The sequence below is a fragment of the Rosa chinensis genome, chromosome 5 (assembly GCF_002994745.2).
Source record: "Rosa chinensis cultivar Old Blush chromosome 5, RchiOBHm-V2, whole genome shotgun sequence".
Lineage (NCBI taxonomy): Eukaryota > Viridiplantae > Streptophyta > Magnoliopsida > Rosales > Rosaceae > Rosa > Rosa chinensis.
The window spans coordinates 22,524,607-22,544,204 of record NC_037092.1 but is presented as its reverse complement, the minus strand read 5'-3'; the positions used below and the strand labels follow the sequence as shown (position 1 = coordinate 22,544,204).

Sequence of the window (19,598 nt, the reverse complement as noted above, 5' to 3'; positions counted from 1 at the left end):
ATGTTGCATATCTTTATACGCGACAAACAAGAAGTCTCGCGTATAATTTTCTACAACAAATATTTAATCTTGTATTTTATATTTTCAACTACTATATCTTTATAAAGTCGTCGTAAAAAGTCTAAATTTCTCGTTTAGTTGAAAAGGCGATAACTTTGAGTTGTCGCAATCAGTTGTCGCCTAATGTGTTTTACTGATTGTCAAAAGCGATGAAATTACATGGTTGTCTCTCTTTCAATATGCAACACAGTTAGTTACTCGATGAAATTATAGGGGACAAACAAGAAGTCTCACATATAATTTTCTACAACCAATATATATGTGTCATATATTAACTTATATATGCAACAAAAATAAAACCTCACAGTTATTTGTTGCAACAAAAAAAAAGTCTCCCATATAAATTTTTGATCAAACATATAAGCCTTGTATACATTAGGAGATTTCTCTTTTTACGTATTGTATATCGAAATGCTCATATCGACGAGTATACGGTGGCCGGACGGCAGAGAAATCTCCTAATGAAGGGGAGGAGGCGATTCCGGATCGGGGAGAGAGCAAATAGGTCTGGTTTCCAAATTTGGAAATTTGGCTTTTTTGTAATTTTCAGAAAATTTCGTCATTTATACAAAAATGAAAAGTTTTTCTGAATATCATAAATTCTTCATACGAACTCCGATTTTCGTGTTCCATATATGCATGAACTTGTATCGACACACTTTACAACTTTCATGAAGGAAACTTTCACATAATCCTAACGTATAAAAGTCAACATTTGAATCGACGCATTTTGAGTGAAAATAATTGTTCGAAATTAATTTATATTTCTCGATTACTCAAAGAATACATTAACGAAACGTAAATTTTACCAAATGGGACTTTTATTAATTTACCATAAAATACACGAAATTAATATGAGAATTCGGGTTATTACAAGAATATTCGCCAAATCAGACGCTAGATTCATTTTATGACACGTATGTATATTATCTACCAGAATGCATTGGTAAAATTCACCACAGAGAAAGCTCCCCCCTTGAGGATTGAATTTAGATGTCAAGAAAGTACGACCATTACCATATCAAGGTCCGGGATTGCACAAGCTCATGTGCATGCAATCTTGAAAATGCCCCGCACGCCCAAGGTTTGGGTATGCGAGGAAGGAGGAGTAGGGGCAACGAGGCGGGTTGGGCCATTGGAGGATTTGGGTTTTTTTTTTTTTTTTCCTTAGGGAAATGGAAGACTGATCCATTGATATAAAATCATACGACCTCACTCGGTCAAGCTTGAAAGGTCGGAAGACCCTCGTATTACAAATCTATGCTCAGATAACACGCCTACAATCCAAAATGGAAACTTTAGAAAGACTAAAATTATAAAGGAACTGCAGAAAAAGAATATATAGAATTTGAAAAAAACTTCCTAACCCTACACTGTTGTAAAATGGAACCAATTTCCCAAACATCTTGATGCCTAAGACCTTCTTTGTATACGTCACAACATTAAACACCCACAGTAACATTCGAGGTACAGGTGCAGGACAGACTACCCCAAAAAATCCAAACTCGACCAAAGTGTGAGAGAATAGGGGAATTGGGCATTTAGGCCCAATTCACTAGACTACATCACTGCTGCCATAAATACAGAGACCTAAAGGCCTACTGCCTAAACCCTACGTCTCCCACACCTAGCAACTAAATCTGGCTCTTCCGAGGAGTCGTCGCCGACCACTGCCTAATTAATTCGGCGGCCTCCCCAGGCAGGAAGCCATGGCGACCAGCCCGCTGCCCACCAAACTTGTGCTTGACGTCATAACACTTTTCCAGATCACCCGTCATTCAGACCATGTCAAGTCATGTCGCTGAAGTCGCAAGTTGCGTTCCTGATGGTGACGACGCAAGCTTTCTACCCTTCGTTCTTTGCACGTCTCCTTCTTGCCTTTCGGTTGCCAATCGTCTAGTACTGTAGAGAATATCCTCCCTTACTACAGTTTACGTTGAACTTGACTTATATGGATAAGCAACCAAAAACAATGCTCAAAACTTCGTTTTGCAAATTTCCTAAGAAAAAGGAATTTGAGTTCTAGGAAATTCCAAATGATTTCCAATACCACAACTGTAAACTTCCAAGAAGGGAAGAGAAAGGAAGTGAAAATTTTTACCAAAACAACTTGCAACAGAGTTTCCAAGTTTTCCTTTCTCGTAAAGCAAATTTGGAAATATTGCCACGACTTCATGTCCAGTCGAAAAGAAGTGAAATTTTCCAGATCATTGGCAAAGATGCCAAACATTGTTGTGTTAAAATTTCAAAATTTCAGAGCTCTAGAAGTCATTAGAAATTGATTCCAAAGTTGCAATAACGGGGAAATCAGCAGAGCCTGAGGTTAAAAATCTCAGCTTTGAGACTGATTCGGAGGGTTAAAATTTATCACCTTTGGGTGAAATTTATTGGAATTGCAAACAATTCTAAAAATAACTTGAAATACTTTTGAACCCGAAAAACCTTTTCAAACACAAGATTTTCTAAACCTTGGACACAACTCAAATGGAGAAGTCTAAATGTTGAACTAGCATGATTACAACCACAACCAGAACGTCAGAGAATTGATAAACAAAATCAACCAAAGGAAGAAAATAAAAGTCAACGTAACTATTTACAAGGAAGAAATACTCGCAGTCCTTCTAGGATCCTTACCGGTAACACGTGTTGTTGTAAATGGCCAGAATCCCAGATAGTCGCCTGCCCTTCCTTGAAATACGTTTGACTTGATGACCTTTCACCTAGAGTCGAGCGGTTTGGTCCACGAAAGTAGCCTTATTTCCTCGTACGTACGCGAATCTCGACGTCCAAAAACTCGAGTCAACTATAGCCATAAGTGACATGGAGTTTCTCTTTTCCTTCTTTCCATGCTGAATATGCATTAACTTGCTAAAGCATTTCCGAGGAGGTCTACACACTACATAGGGTGACCTTAGTCAACCTATAAATTTTCTAATCGCGTAGCTTCCCCGACTATCCCTAAGCAACGCCTTATATGGTACCACTAGCCGAACCCCTGCTTTCATATTTTACAATCCTAAAATTTCACAAGCAAAGTCAAATGGCGAGTACTAAAGCACAATTAAATCCCTCTTACTTAATTTCAAAGTCGACAGGTCTAAGCGAGGAATTTCATTATGCTGTTTAGTAGATTAAGTAGTTGAAGATCCACTTTCCTTGACTCATACACCTGAGGCATAAGAAACGTCAACGAGTTGCACTCGACAGGATCTTCCCGAAATAATGATTCGAATTCCTCCAGAGTTGTCAAATGACATTTCAAGTCAAGTCTAACATGAAAGCAACAATCAACATCACTCAGACAACTAAAAGAAATTCACAAGACAGTTGTCCAAACATCCACTATGCTTATAGGGACCCAAAGTTTGTCGTTCACGTACCTTTCCCTTTTTACTTTTACCTCATACTAGGCCCACGTAATCTTTCTGGCGGTCTGTGCACTGTGAAGGAGCTTTGGGTGGCAATACTCATTCAGATTCAAAGAACAAATAAAAAGATGAACAGTAACTGGACTCGATAAAGATTACAAGACAGATGCAACATCGAGTCTTACCAACAATATTTCCATGAATAGGATTCACGTGACTATGCACAATTTGGAAGTGAATCCATAAACCAATTCAACACAGCGTATGAGCATACAACAGTTGGACTTGAAAAGATGATGAGACAAATCACGCAACCACAATTTCAATTTTAAAGACAAGTCGGAACATAAGTCAACCTTTCGAAGAAGGGATAACGATTTTCGGATTAAGGAATCCAAAAAGAAAACAAACAATAGTTCCGACTGACAACACGTCGAAGTTTCAGAGAATAACTATAGAGTCATTTATTTATCGCAAGTTGTATTCAGTAATTAACAACTTTCAACCGCGATATACATTAGGGGGATCCGGTGGCCAGTCGGGCCCTAAACCGCGTGAAGAGTTGTAATCATATGAACACACACTAGCAACAATCAGTTCTCACTACGAAGGAGTGAACCGGAATTTCATGGTAAAGAAATTCCTAAAATCTCCCACGTTAAGCTAAAACTTCCCTTATTCAGTCAAAAGCGTCTTTCCGACAAAACAAATTTCAAAGTCAGTACGGGTTTAAGCACGTAAATAGTAAACACCGAAAACCAACACTTTTGAACAGTAACGGGAAGTCAAACCTTTTTACCAAATCGCTTTTCAAAGCACTTTCGCTTTTGGCCCCTTTCTCGAAATCTCTTTTGGGAAACACCTTTAAAACCCGCCAGTGAACCGTTTTCAAAATCCTTTTTCCAACAACTTCGTCGAACGTTTTTGAAACTCGGTCTTAAGAACCGAAGTCAACCTTTTCAAACGTTAGGTAGAAATTCTAACAACTTTTCAAGTCAAAGGTTCCGACTTCCGCAACACGTTCTTGAACAACCATTTCTCAAGTCAAATTTTTACCAGAACTTGGAAATTTTCACGAGCCGACAGAAACTTTTTCGAGTATCAGAGGTTTTTAAATTGTTGAAATCGAAAACTCAGAAGCATTGCTCTGATACCACTTTCTGTAACGCCCCAAGCTGCACCTCACCAGCTTAAGCACGTCACATTGCCGCGAGCCTCTAAAACATAAACCGAACGCTCGATTTACATTCTAGAGAATCGCTAGGCATTTTGTTTGAAAACTTTTTGTATAAACACAGCGGAAGCTACATATATTTTTGAGGTGAAAAATCCTTGAGTTGCTAAAATTTATTTCATTCGTCGAGAACTTGAAATGAATTCTCACACACAAGGTATGAACTTCAAAAGAAACGAGAACTCAACCAAAATTTACACACGACTAACTATCAACAAGTCTCGGAATATGAAGTTCGAGAAATATAATTCAGAACAAGGTCTAAACAACAAAATTTACCGAACTTGTTCTGCACACCCAGCTCCTTCCACTATTGTCCCGTCACCAGTGCACAGTACCTGCATCCACACTGTTGTAGGGGTGAGCTTTCGTCATTGCTGCTCTTACAGGAACTCTACCACGACTAGGTTTGAAACCACTAAATATATATTTGGGATCCCAGTATGAAAACATGCTTAAATCAAACATTTTAAAGGAACGACAAACTTTAATGTTTTTCAACTTGAAAACCGATGCATGATGCTTAAATAAATACGGCACCAAAACCAAGTATTACCTGATGGCCGGTCCCATAGACCCACTACACGACCTTACCTCAAATTAAGTTATCACCAGGTAAGCGTAGCGAGAGCGTCCACTACCTAGCTACACACACGTACCGGGCCCGTTATTACTATCGGAATACCCGGACGACCGGCGTAACTAACCCTCCGGAGGTTAAGGGGATCGAACCCAAGGAAGTCAGAGCCACCCTTCGTTCTCAAGCCATCACACATTTTCTCACAGATTGGTTAGTATGCATTGCATTTTACATAACCAACCCATACCACTTATCATGCATCACATTAATAAAATATAAAAGAAAATCACAAACCGAGGAGAGTCCTGAATTCCCTACCTGGTTCCGATGCTTTCTCTCACGTATTCCGAGAGTCGCGAACCTTCCGTTCCTCGGGTAACTGGAGTCCTAGATTCCGACATTTCGACTGTTAATATCATATTAAACAATTATATGAAATATCGACGATTAATAAATCGTCTAAACCAACTGTTCCTGGTTGGACCAGGAGTTAACCAAGGTTTGACCAACCTTTCCTGGTTTGACCAGGATTGACCGTTTTGACCATTGTTTGACCAACGTTTGACCAATTGTAATAGATTCGATAATTAACCCAAATTACCGAACCTTTTACTTAAATCACGATATCGACCATATATATTAGGTGCACCCAAATTTTATCAAGGCCACCCGATATATACACATTTCTTTTCTCTACTCACTATCATTTTTTACAAAATGCTTAACAATTTTTCGAGTATCCTTAACAATTTCGTCACATAGTAATCGGAATTACTATGGACACCCAACCAAGCTTATTCCATTCTCAATTAAGGTGTGCCCAAAATACTAAGGACACCCAAGCTTCATAACTTGACCATTTTTTTTATTATTCCACAATCAATTCATAACTTCTGTACTTTTACTTCTTAATTAACAAAAGCCAAAATTCCGACCTAACAGCACAATTCAATTAACCCCTACATCACCAGTCAACCATCTCACAGTAAGCATACAACAAAGCAATCAACCCCAATCCAAAATTTCAATACCAGTAGCAGATTCATCAACACAAAATAAGAGGTTTCCCAATTTCACAAACACTTATTCTGAACATGCAAACCATACCGCACATCCAACCCAAATCTTCACTTTCAGGGATTAACATCTGATTATCACCAAGTACCAAACTTTGATTCAAGATCAGGATTATACCTTGGAAAATCAATTCCAACCAAATCAACTCACTGCCGAAACTCAACTGATGATGAACTAATGCTTCTGATGCAATTGACCCAGCAAGCTTCCCAGTTTCACTTCAATAGACGCAGTCAAGACGGAAACCGAGCCCAGAAGTGTCGGAGAAGTCGCCGACGGCAACCATGACGTCGAACCCGAAACAACCCAGAAACCAATTTGTCAAAACTTGATCGAATTGAAAAAACTAATTACACAGGCATGTAGACCATGACGAGGAGATGAAGTTTCATACCAACTACAGCCCATATGGTGGCTGGAATCGCCGGAGGAGTCTCCGAGCTTCCAATCGTTGTTTCTCCGTTCATCGTCGATGCATGGACAATCTGAGGATGCAGGGAGGTAGGCGACACAGAGGCGAAGGGAAAGGTAGCTGTGCGCTGTCGTGGGGTGGCCGGACGTCGTCCCTCCGGTCAGGTTTCTCTCTCGGGCCGTGCTGCGTCTCGAGCCGTGCTGCGTCTCGGGTCAGAGCACCAAGCTCTATCTCTCTCTCTCTCTCTCTCTCTCTCTCTTTCTGGTTTAATGTCACTGTTCACAGGCCTATAAAGTTGTCTAATAAATAATGGATGGCTAGGATCAAGAGGTGGAGGCGGTGGATGGCTGGGATGAAACGGTGGTGAGATCAACGGCTACGATTGCATCGCGGAAATCCTTTTTATTTAAATGAATTTCCATAATTTCCAAACTTCGGAAATTCATTATAAACACTTCGGGTGTCCGAAAAATACAACGAAAATTTCCACGAACTCGTCGTGTACTTTATCAACCAAACCCTCAAATTGAGGTTCTCATTTTTTGAAAATTTCTTAAAATTCCTCGAGCATCTTGACATTTATCGAGATCGTTGAATAATTTTGCGTACGATCTCCATTAAGCTCGATACATTTTTCCGGGGCTCACAAAAGAGTTCTTACCTATAAATAAAAATATAACTTATGTAACTCACATCACTATAAATAAGGTTGCACTATTTTTCTTTTTCGTTCAGAAAGATCCAACCATTCAAGTCAAAAACTTGAGTTTCTAACTACTCTCATAATAATTTTTACAAGTTCGATCAAGTTCCCATGTGGCCTGATTACATAAAGATAAACTGAATCCTCATAAAATACCTTTAGAAATGCAAAAGTTACTTTCAAACAGATTATACAGATCGAAACACATATACATACACAAATCTGCTTCAAACTTTATCAAAAAAAAGTATTTGTCATACCGTAAGTTTTCACGGTTTGATTGACAAAAGGGATTAATCATGATGCTATGTCATGGGAGCTCAAGAGGTTCATGGGTTTGGATTTTGCTTGTGAGGGCATGACAAAGTTTTCCTTCATGTCTCCATAAAAGAGCCTGTACGAATTGCCTTTAAGGCCTTGCTCCCTCAAACATCTTTCTACTTCGGCTTCAGCCATAACCAATCCAATACACTCCATGCCCATCTTACTACTATGCTAACAAAAACAAGGCTTAGTACTACCCAACTAGTCACTGTTACTTCCATATTTAACTATTTAGCTAGCAAAGCTACGTGAGCAAGATAGACAGATCTGGATTGTACAGTAGTTAATCCCCTCAGGCGAATATGGATGAGGAATAATCCTCTCAAAGTGAATTTAGGTATGACTATAGACAATCTTCTATAGATGGAGGATTGAATCAATTTACCTGTGAAAGAAATTTTGATCATGTCACCCAAGATAAAGACCATAGAGCTAGAACAGCTAGTCATGGTGCTCAAGAGAAGATTGTTTATGGGAGGAGGACTAGAGGTGCAACTGATGATCAAAGTATCTCAACTGATGTTGCTTTAGTTACCTTACGTTTTGATCTTTTAGTTTAGGGCACAGAGTGCAGTGAGATCTCAAATAAATCTCGTGAAGGCAACAATCAATCTGGCTATGATGCTTATGAATATAATTAATATGGAGAAATACATAATCAGTCATCTAGTTGGATTCATCATTATTATTCCCTTTATGAGAGAAACAGTTAGCAGCTATAAAGAAATCTATGATTATCATGTTCATTACTACAATTCGTACTATATAGGTCATATGTCTTGGTCTAATTATTGTACTTTTGTTGACCACCGAGTGAATTTTCAATCACCTAGATTTTCTTTTTGGATATAGATGAAGTTTACATTCATATTATGTATATGTAAATTCAATAAATTGACAAAATTTCTTTTCCAGAATATATTCGATAAAATGCCCGATATTTATGATAACTTTTTTTTTTCAAAATTTCGATAGATATGTAAAAGCTGGTATTTTAATCTGTGGCAACCTGAAGACCGAACTACCACAGTGCCACCTCCCCAAGGAACCCTACACCCGTGACACTTAGGGAGTAAGTGCTTTGTGCTTCAAATCCCTTAGAGAGACAAGGCCTTTAGGTTGAAACACAAGAAATCTATAAGCCCAAAATTCTTAGTGGGCTTGGCTCGTAACCACAAGGTTATGAGCGAGGCAAGGAAGAGAAAAGGAAGGTGTGAATTTAGAACCTATGTCATTTTTAATTCTTAGCCCAAGTTTACATTAGGTTCATTGAATAGAATTTAATGTGAGTCTTCTAAGTCTAGCCCACTATGACCTAAATTCAATAGGAGGTTCTAACCCTAATGTTCCACTTTGGTGGTAAGCAATCACACGCATCATCAACCTTACATGTTTTAACAAAATTTTAAGGAGATCAACATCTCAAATAAAGAGAGAAATAAACTTTAGAAAAAAAAATTTGTGGCCTCAAAAAATAATCCTCCTTACCCAAGCTTCAACAGCAACAGCAACAGCCTGCAAAACAAACTGAAGTATGGGTTAGGCTCCTATATCCAGTCATTGCCCATGCCCGCTCCCATATCTAAGTTTGAAAACAGAAGTTATATTTTTGATAAAAATGTAGTAGATAAAACTGGTTTGCAATCCCACGTGATTGTCACCACGTAAATAAAAATCCACAGCAATTGATCTCTTTCCACAACTTCCATTATAACCGTCAATCTAGCCAATCACTTTCCAGAATTCAATCATTATCACAAGGCTAGAGACAAAGGGGAAAATCAATAACAAGGATAGCATAGACGCATGACTCACTGTAGGTGCCCATCATACATTACCAGGATGTACCGGTGCCTTACACAACATATGTCAGCCGCGGGCCGTGCACGCCGCCCACCACCGGTGGTTTGGGATTTCCAACCCCAAGGAGGGTCAAACCGTCTCCATACATCCCCATCAATTGCCAACACAACATTCCAACCACACAAACCATTTCAAGTGTAAAAACAGATAATTTTTAAAACATGCAAGAGGCCTCATATAAAACAAGGTATATGCAAGAAAAGCATAGATAAAGTTATAGGTATCCTCTACCTGGAATCCGAGCTTTCTCTTGTAGTACTTGGCATCAATGCAACCTTGTAGTAGCCACCAACCTCACAAGATCCAACCAAGATGCCGAGCCTAGATCAAATAAGCGACACAAACAACGATAAATAAGGCTGGCAATTCATTTTAATACTCTCCTAAGGAAACCCCTCCTCTAATCTAATCCACTAGCTAATGAACCAGACTATTTGGGTTTCAAGAAGAAGTTTGTTGTAAACAAAAAGTGGTAAGGCCACTTTTAAAAGACAAGTTGCTAAAAGCTGAAAACAAAGCTTAAAAAGTTCAAGGGTCAAGGAAAATTGTTCACAATACTAGAGGTAAATTCTTGAGAAATTTTTTGAAAAGGATGGTTTAACAACCAACTCAGTAGGATTGAAATGGTTATTGAATTTCAAGTTAAGCCATTCAAAGAGTAAAGGACTTAAAGGCTAAAGTAAGACAATGTGCAGATCTTTCTAGAAATATAAGTTTCTGTATACATATTTCAAAATTCCAAAACTAATTCTGGAAAAATTCTTTTGGAGTGATTCAAATTCTAAAACGTTCATTTTTGTGTCTACCATCTTTGTCTAGAAGAAACTGATCCAAATTTCCAGCGGTTTAGCAACAGTTTTGAAATAAATAAAACTGGATCAGAATATATTGAAAACTGAAAAACTGCAGAAAGTTGTTCTTTTGTTCAAAGTTCTTTTGGTACTCAATATGGCCAGTCAAAAGGAACCCAAGGCACTTAAGAGATATATCTAATGCTTCTAAAGACCAAAAGCTTGAGTCATTTTCTGATACTAAATGGACAGGTGTTGTAGCTTAATGATATGATGTATTGAAACATGATGTTTGGAAAGCTATAAATACAAATAAACCTTTGAACCAAGTACGATTGTAATAGTCATGATATGGCCATGATCTAGAAAAATTCCTAGACATTAGGGTGAATGAGAAATCAAAGTTAAAGTAGCAAGATACCAACAATAGCAGTGACAAGTTTGTAATCTTCAAGAATTCGTAACAACAACCAAATTAAACATAGTGTTAAGGAAAGCATGATACTCACCAATGACCAACAAAAAAGGTGAGTTTTCCTAAGGGCTTCAACTGGAAAGAGAACTGAGAGAATTTGATTTGATCAAGCCCAGTTGCTAGCCAAGAAGTTTACTTGATCCAAACATGCAAAGTGAAACAGAAATTTCTCAATCTGTAGGAAAGGTGTTTAAATGTGTTGAGCCTAAAAATTAAGGAATGAGATAGGAACTTGATAGCACAATGCTCTTACCAATTATTGGAATCAATCTCAAACAAGATTTGGGGGATTCCGGTAGAATAAGAGGTGGAATACAACTAGAAGTCTGGAGCACACTACTACACAAAAGGCTTCACACGACGGTTTAAAACTGTCGTCTCACGTTTTACATTTCCGTGGTCTATCAAGGCGTCGTCTGATGAAATGCTGTCAGACGACGGTTTTCAACCGTCGTATACTGATCATTGGGTTGACGGTTTTCAGCTGACTCTGTCGTCTGATGGATCGGCAGATCTGCCAACATGCTATCAACAAGCTATCAACAGAAATATGTCGTGGTGTGACTTCTACTCATACCACGGTTTTTAGGATTCCACCCTTGTCTCTTTGTTGTTCAGAAGTCAATTTTTATTTTTAAGACGTGTGAATTGTATACACACGACAGTTCTTCCAGCATAAAATGTGGTGTGATGACCTAAAAGTTCAGTGTATGTGTGTCTTCACAAGACAGATATAACTCAAACCGTTGTATTGTGACATTTGAGACAATGGTTTTTGCTAATACTTGTTGTCTTTGTGTGCATCCAACAATGATATCGGTAAGAACCGTCGTGTAAATTGTTGAAAATTTGTTTGATTCAACCCTATAATCCTCATCAGACGACGTATTTTCCTTTTTTCCTACTGTTGTTTGATCTGGTAATGGCAAGATTTAGATTTAGCTTGAACCAAAAATTGACCAAATGAACAATAATTTTCTTATAATAAATAGCTGTTATAATCCCATAAATGGATCCGATAATGCTAATTGTATCCAAAAAATAGAAAAGATCACATCTATGGATCTCTCATACAAAAAAAAAAAAAAAAAAAAAAAACATCTACAAATGTGGCTACAATAGTCTTATCCGTACATGATCACATCTATAGAAGAAATGCAATTCAGGCCAACCCAAAAAGGACCAACATCTTGCCTAATGCACTTTAGACCTTGCATATACCCAAAAAGACCAACAATGATTCATCCCAGCACACTTCCCAACTTTAGCAGATTCTTCACCTCATAATTTGCGAGTTCATTACGCAGTTCATCAACTTCAGCGTTTGTTGCGAACTAAAGAGAGGTGGTGGATGAGCAGCCCACAGTTATCCTCATTGATGATTGAATGTGTGCCAGGCAAGTCTGCATAATGCAGATTCCCCCTAAAAATAAAAAGATGGAAACATCATATGCTGCTAAGGCTGTATGAGATATTACAGTAAACATGCTAACCTCAGGAACTATCCTATTGAGGAACGTCTCTGTATCAGTACGAACATAAGAGTCAGAGTTCTCATTGATCGAAAGAGGAGCACTTATGTGCGGTGCTCAAAGAATAATCCAAATAAAAAACCTCATGACCAATTTACCTGTCTAATTTTCTCAGTACCAGTTGCAGCAATGAAATCAGGTAGTTGAAACGGTTGTTTCTCGATACCATGTTTACCCTGCAAAATCAATCAAGTCTCGATGACATACCAGTAATGGTATAGTTCTTTACTCAAATCAGCAGTCTACTATATTAAAATTATAAATGAAGTCCAGAGCACTAAGCATTATGGGATGGCCTCTGAAAGTTCAAAGCAGATACATTGGTACCTTTAAAATGAATAAAATGTGTACAATATTCTAAGTATATCCCCAAATATGGCCTTAGTTATGCTTATATCCCCCAATCAACACTAGCAGATACATATGAAGATAAATCAATCAAGGGTGACTTTTGCCAAACCCCTATTACTAGTAAGAAATTCTTGGCTTTTCAATTTGTTTCACAGAATACCTAGAACTGCAGGTGAGCAGGTTTATGTTCTTTTGTTAAATAAAACTGGAAGAAAGTTAGTAGTAGAGGACGACCACGGCTTAGAGAAAGTGTTAAATGAGCATTCCTATATTCCCATATTATTTTACATTTTTAATTCTATACACTACATTTCGATGACTTCATGAACATGTTATGCACTCAGAATCTCATAATTCATGAACCACTGATTAATCTAAACCAGAGTAGAATTAGAAAAGCTAGGTGATCTAATTACCAGATTCAGTGTGTAAGAAATTCCTGTACGATTTCAAAAAGACCAGCAATTTAGGATCAGCGGTAGTTGCATCCCACACCTGGAAACATATTAATAGTTAAACAATCTTAATATCAAAGCTGTAGAAATGAGAGAAAAAAAAAAAACAACAGAGAGAAACATACATGAGCTATTTATCTTGCAGATAGTCCAAGTATTTACCAGGTCCCAATTATGCCTATATCCCCCAATCAACATACATATAGTCCAAGATTGTATTGAAACCATTTGAATTAGTTACACTACTACGTACTCACTACAACAAAACTGAGCTATAAATACCATTGTGAATGGTGTGGATTGAAGTAAAAGACAACCATGATTGGTGTGTAATGGCAATAGCTACCATCTTAGACACCAATTAAGGAAGGGTTGCCATTGCAGGCGTGACAAAGACTCAAAAAGTCACTATCACTTTTTTGGTGACTTTCAATCTGTGGGCCCCATCACCAGAAAACACACTTTTATTGCAATGGTGACTGCAATATTTCAAATTAAAAAAAAATAAAATTAATATACAAATTCAATAATTCTTATCAAAATATCAAATCACTTCTGTGAAAAGATAATTGGCAGCCTTAATTCTAGGCATCATATATGCAATTTCCTCTTCTCCTCCATGGATTACTACATAAGCAAGAAACATAAACATATATCACATTTGCAATTCATAAATCATACAGTTTTGACTGCAAGTGATATTCTCCAAGACTGAAAAAGATCAAGAGAAAGATGTTACCTTCAACCTGCCCAGAGGATTGCCATGTAGAATATCAGTTCCAGCATTATAGACCATCAACTCAAGAGCAAAATTATGAGCAGCAACCCAACATTCATATCAGGTTCTTGAGTCCACATGGAAGTACTTCTAATCAAATAAGTTATGCAACTACACAGTGTTTAGAAGAAAAACTATTGCTAAAGATTGTCAGATAGAACACGGCAGTACATGACTTCTAAGTATATACCTCAAGAGCTTCATCTTTCTCAAGTACTCGGTTGTTGTAGTGCCACTCTGTTTAAATTAAAAAAAAAAAAAAATAGGGATTATGTTACAGAAAGCCATGGACAAAACAACTACAATCTGATATGATGATGGGATAATGAAGGCTCACCGGCTCACCGCTACTTCAACCCTCTGATCAATAAATCTCCTTGCTTCATAATCCTAAAGAAGAGACCATTAAGGAAGAAAAGGCGTGATGATGAGGCCAATAGCATAATTGAAAACTTCAATAAGAAAACACTATAGATTGAGGCTGATCAATCAAAAAGAGCAAGAAGTAAATATGTAGTGAAACGGCAATAACGGGAGATAGTAGGGAAAGTTTGCCTTCTCTCTACCACAATGTCTAAAAAAGCCTGTCCTTACTAGCAGCAATCAAACTACTTAGCTATTAACAACTTGCATCTCAACACACACCATTGCATTAAGCAATAAAGTCTGCATTTTCTTAGGGAATACCCATTGCATGATGATGAGGTTTAAAACTTACAAATGGATATATTCCAGGGTTGTACATATCCAGGATATAGACTTGACATGTTATAAAAAAAAATAGAATTTAAGTACTTGTAAGAGATTAAGAGATGGTGATCAAGTCAAACAACGTTCTCAGGACAAAAAGGTAAACATACTATCATTGGCAAAATCTGTTTCATGGCCATTTCCTTGATGTGCATCAAGATTAATAATCATTACCCTACTTATACAGATAATGAGTGAAAGTTAGCTTTTGTACTAAATTCCAAACTTAACTTATAATGCAGCTATTCATCTGATGTGCAATAGTTAGTACCTTGAGTATGTTTAACGGCACTTGCAGAAAATGTATGCAAAGAGAAATATGAGTATAAGCACATAATCCACCTCCTTTCCCCTACAACAATTATAAAACCCAGTCCTCCCACATTGATGGCCCATCCTCGCTCTTTTGCAAGCTTTGTAGCCAAGATAGTTCCCCCACCTGCAGTATAATACAAGCACAGTAAATCCTTGTTCTCTTTTCTTCCCTTTTTAGTAGAAGAAAGCACTAAAAAAAAAATGTAAGATGGATGACGAATTGCCTGGTTGTGAAATGGAGGACTGAGAACTTTCTGTTGCACAAGGCAATTTGGAAACAGGGCAACATGAGGTACCTTAATCAAAGCAAATGAAACAAATAGGTCATGATCTTCATAGCATAATTCGAAACTAACAAATATCATCAGAAACCATTGATCCTTATCCTGAAGCTGTAAGTTATAAGTACAACTAAGAATGCATTGCCATAGTCTATTTGAAGGCATTTACCTGAATTATCATAGCCACACCTGCACTTTCCTTTAGATATTCAAGTATGCTTCTGTATGCAAATGCTCAAAGTTACCAATAGTAAGTAAATCTAGCTAAAGTTATTAATAAGCATCCACACACAAATCACAAATCAAAATTCACATGAATATATACCACAAGATCTTCCTTTGTAGCTTCCTTTGGCTCTACAATGCAATTCTTGTCCACAACATCATCCATGGACAAGAATCTACATACCCGATCCCATTTAGCCGAATCGAACGGATGCCTATATCGGTATCGAAGTCAATACCAATTCCATTCAAAAAATTCAATTCAAATTAAATTACGATCACTTACAGCTTCTCAATGCCGAGATGTAAACTTGGCGAAATGCTTATATTCCGAAATGTAAACTTGAAAGCACAGACGAATTTAGATACTGGTTTTACCTTGAAGCTCGGGACATCAAAGTAGAGCTTGCTGGAGAGAATACGGCTGCGCCTGAGAGATTTGGCTGGGCTCCTTTATCATCAAATTCTCCTCCTCCGCCTAAAACGCAAACAAACCAATCAAAAGACAAATTCAAGACAAAATTCAAGAACACCATTTCCTAAAGATTGAATTTTGAAATCGAACTGATTAGGGGAAATCGAAATTTGAGAAAGAGATGAAGGAGATAATTGAGTCCCCAACCCCCAAATTCAAATGCTTCTTCGCTCCATGTCCCTTCCTCAAGCTCGATCCCACTCCCAATCCCATCCCCAAGCTCCGTCTCTCTCTCTCCGCCAACGCCTCTGTACCTTAACCCTAAACCAACCCCAATCTCATCCCCCTCTTCCGCCATCGCTCTTTGATACCCCAACTCGCTCTCTCACCACCCTCTACGCGTAACCTAGCCGCCCCCACCGCCAGCCCACTCTTCTTCATGACCCTCGTAACGTGAGGCCCGAGTTCATTTTGGGATTGAATTGGGAAGAGATGGGAATGGAAGAACCCTAAAAGTGATGGGATGGGAAGGGAAGAGATCTTCAAGTTCGGTCGAAAAAGGGTTTCTTGCAGAGATAGTTGACACAGCAGCGGGCTAATGAGTTTTGCAAATGGGGTATATGCGTTGGCGCTGATGTTCCCCTGGTCAGCTGCTGACCAGGGATTATTTGCTCAACTACCGTCCGATTTCAATCGGTCGGTTGACAGGTATCTAGATTTTTAAGAGATGAGATCTGCCAACCATCCGATTTCAATCGAATGGTAGTTGAGCAAATAATCCCTTGTCAACTGCTGACCAGGGGAACATCATGCGTTGGTTGCCTCTCTCTTCTAGGGTTATTTTTTTTCCAAGTGTTTTTTTTTTCTCACTGCTTTAATTATATTGGGCTCATTTGGACAGCGTTCAGCTCCCTCATTTGCTTTATGGACAAGGCCCTCAGACAATGGTTTTTCATATTTACGTAGTCTGAATGCCTAATTTTAAATTTTCAGTTTGCCTCCTGTTGTTATCTGGGTGGAGGGAAATGGATTTGGGGGGAGCGAATGGGCGGAAATATTTGGGGAGAATGTTGGTGGACATGTTCCACTTGCAAACCTATGGATTCATACCACAGTTTTAAACAGACCGTCGTATAACCACTACGTGTTGTGAAAATTTAAGTGCTACCAAATGGTGGAAAACTTGGCACCCTATTTCCATTTTAACCTCACACCACGCTTCTATTTATAAACGTCTTCTGAAACAATTCGTAAGTTTAGCATGAAAAACACCCATTGGTTGAATTCATATTAGAAGATGGAAATTTTACAACCGTCGTCTCAAAAATGAGAAATGATTCACACCACAGAAAATAGTATGGCGTCGTACGAGAGGTGTCGTGTGATTCATTTTCTGTAGTAGTGGTAGAATCCTTTATGAGCAGCTCCCACTTCGATTGGTGTACAGGTCTCAAAACAACTCCAATAGGACTGAAATTTTGATCTTAGATAGAAGAGACGAAGAGAATAACTTTGATGAAGAAGACATCTTGATCAGAGGTCCCGAACTAGGCGTTTTGGGGCATGCAAACAGACTGATATGCACAGGAACGAGAGGAAGGGTGAGAAGAGAAGGGTGAATGACAACCTTTGGCTTGGATACTTCCTTTTGAAGGCCTGGGATGATTGTCTAGGAGACGTTGCCATATGCATGGAGGCAACATGGAACAGAATAGATGATCGAGGTTTCCTTTCCCTCTACCCAATTTGACGGGCATAAGAAAGTGAAAGACTTGGGCCTTGCATAGATAGAAGCAGGTTCAACTTGTGGGCAATAAAAGTGTTTGAATCAGATAAGTCATAGGGTAAGAAAACAAGTTGTAAAACTAAAATTATGGGGAGATAAAAGTAGAATAGATAAGTACAAGAAAAGCACAAAATTAAAATGTTGACAAGACTAAATAAGAATTTGGTTTTACTAGTATGTGTCCTGGAGGGATAACTAGTGTCGTGCAGGGATAACTAATGTAGGCATGGACTCTGCTGATCAGCGGAGGCGATGGTCTGATGGTCCGAGCGTGTATGGTTATGCGTAGCGATGCCGAGAAGTCTGTGGGATCTAGCAGCTGCTTGTTGGCTGGAGTGTTTGCGCGGCGGTGGTGTCTACTAGATCTGGCCAACGAGGTTTGGGGCATAGATCAACGGGAAAAGGTGACATGGCTAGCTGCAGTGGAGGAGGGTGCTACACGGATCGCGTACGGTGGACTGGAGTGTGGGCTTGGCCAGCTGTCCTGCTAGGCCTTGAGTTTGGGCTTCTTTTTTTGAGCTACTGGGCCTTTAACTTGGACTAGGGTTTTGGCCCTTGGTCCAACACTATGTTTTTAGCTTTTGTCTAATCACAATAAATTTCCTTATATTAGGAACCTAGTTTTTTAGCGTCTCTGGAGTAGTACTGAAGGAGGATATCCGCTATTTCTACGTATTTGAATATACAATGAGTAGGACTATATGTACGTACCACTTGTAGGTACTACCACTAGCTTCTTGTCTGTCTAGAAATGACAGCGGAATGGTATGTAATGGCCTATTCTGGCTTGTGATGAATATATTATTTCGCCCCCATGGCATTACTCAAAAAAAGAATTTGGTTTTACCAAACTTGCATGTATTTAGACATAAAAAATGGCAAGATAAGTTTTGTCAAACTTTTGCTAGAGTTTGAAAAATATATTGAGTAAATAAATAGTATTTTTGAAAGTCGACGGAGGGATGGTTAATTAGTAAGCGTTGGGTAAGGCGAATAGAAATTCCACCAATTGTTAAGAAATAAAGTAAAATAAGAAAATCGTAAATGCATGCACAAGTAGATTTCAAGATTTTGCAAGGATGTTATCATGAGCTACAAGAACCTTATTGGGTCAAGGGTGATGTTCGGGTTGAAGGTCAACTAATTTATTAGGCTAGGTTCATTGGCATACTTGTTTGTTGGGTGTCCAAAACAGATTCTAACCTTAAGCTATTTCTGGGCCTAAGGCCTAAGCTCAAGCTATTCCCAAAAGTCTTTAGCCAAATAGAGGTCGCGAAAAATTATCCCGTCTAAAAGTGACGTTCAGAATTTCACGGGCCTACATAATCCTTAATCAAGTCAATAACAATATAGTGCTTCATGATCTTTCGCGTTAGTTTCTTTTCTTTCATTTTTCCTTCTTCTTCTACCTCTAAACTATACCAAAAATTCCAGCACACATATCCACAAAAGATAAATATCAAGGTTCTAAAAATCGGTCAGGCGTTGAGTCATCGTTGCGATTATAGGCTAGGCAATGGCTATAGGCGTTTGGTCTCTTGGCGGCCGCCTAGGCGGTGTTTAGGCGGTCTAGGTGGAGCTGGAATGAACACACACACACACACACACACATCTTCTAGTGAGGGATCTCTTTTTTAGGGATAGGTCATTAGACCAACTTTTCGATCATATTTTAGCATCTCAACCATTCAGTTTTTAGGTCCTAATATGTAGATCACTTCTGAAAATTTTCAGCCAAATTGATTATCGTCAAGGCATTCAAAACGGCGATTTAAAATTATAAGTATGAATGGTTCAAGTTTGACCGATTTGGTTCGTCCATT

At 38.5% G+C, this 19,598-nt stretch overlaps 1 protein-coding gene across 1 annotated transcript in view; it reads right to left on the bottom strand.

Annotated features, from left to right (window-relative positions):
* Positions 1-7,709, bottom strand: part of LOC112166880 (cytochrome P450 CYP72A219) — a 36,211-nt gene extending 28,502 nt beyond the window's left edge. The window contains exon 1 of the mRNA XM_024303802.2: positions 7,695-7,709. The gene's annotated coding sequence lies outside the window, so the exon portion shown is untranslated. The remainder of the gene's footprint in view (positions 1-7,694) is intronic.
* Between the last annotated feature and the right edge of the window lie 11,889 nt (positions 7,710-19,598).